Genomic DNA, 1,019 nt, shown 5'->3' with positions numbered 1-1,019 from the left:
TGAATATGCATATCATTAAGATCTTTGCCAAAGTAAAAAGTGAATATTTTGCAGCCAATAATTCCAAGTGATTTATATGTTTTAGTTTCTCAGTTTCAGACCAATGTCCACCAGTGGACTTAGACTCATATACACCACCCCATGCCAATTTGGATGCATCAGATGTAATTATTTTATCAGTTTGTTTATTTAACATTGACTTAGTTTGAGATTCAATATTTTCAATCCACCATGTCAAATCAATTTTGCATTGCTCACTAAGGGCAACTTTAGCCTCAAATTTCCCTTTATGGACCTTAAGCATTTCTGTTTTAAAATTATCTATTCTTCTATAGAATAATGGACCAAAATACACTCCTGGAAAGGAGGACACCATGAGCCCTACTACTCCAGCAATTTCTCTGATGGAAACTAGTTTTGAACTTAATAATTTCTGACATGCTATCTTTAGTTTTGATACTTTCTCTGAAGTAAGCCGTACACTCATTTCTACTGAGTTTAAAGTAAAACCAAGGTAAGTTATTACTTGTGAAGGTTCTATGACAGATTTAAAGGATGCACTGTGAAGCCGGCCTGTATGGAAGCTTTGACTGTGGCCATAACATTTAATTTTGCATCATCTAGTGAATCTCCAATTTAAAGTGAGTCATCAATAAATGATGTGTTGATGTGACCCAATTTCCGCAAATAGGAAAACAGAACCTTGGTAATTTTAGTAAAGGTTCTTGGAGCTGACCCTAACCCATTAGGAAGGCATGTAAATTGTAATTTTCTATCTGAGTTTCTAATATTAACGGAAAAGTAAGCATCTTTCCAATCCACTGATGCCATTAAGCAATTAGGTTTAATTAAATTGATTGCATGCTCTAAATGTTCCATTTTGAAATGTTTGTAGATAACCTCATCATTTAATTCTTTTAAATCGAGGATTAATCTTAGCCCCCCATCCTTCTTTTCTCTAGTAAAAATGTTGGAGATAAATTCTCCCTCTTCATGATAAGTTCTTTCAATAATATTTT

Source organism: Lottia gigantea, assembly GCF_000327385.1.
Source record: "Lottia gigantea unplaced genomic scaffold LOTGIsca_1940, whole genome shotgun sequence".
Taxonomy (NCBI): Eukaryota; Metazoa; Mollusca; class Gastropoda; family Lottiidae; genus Lottia; species Lottia gigantea.
Note: the sequence above shows the minus strand (reverse complement) of the source record.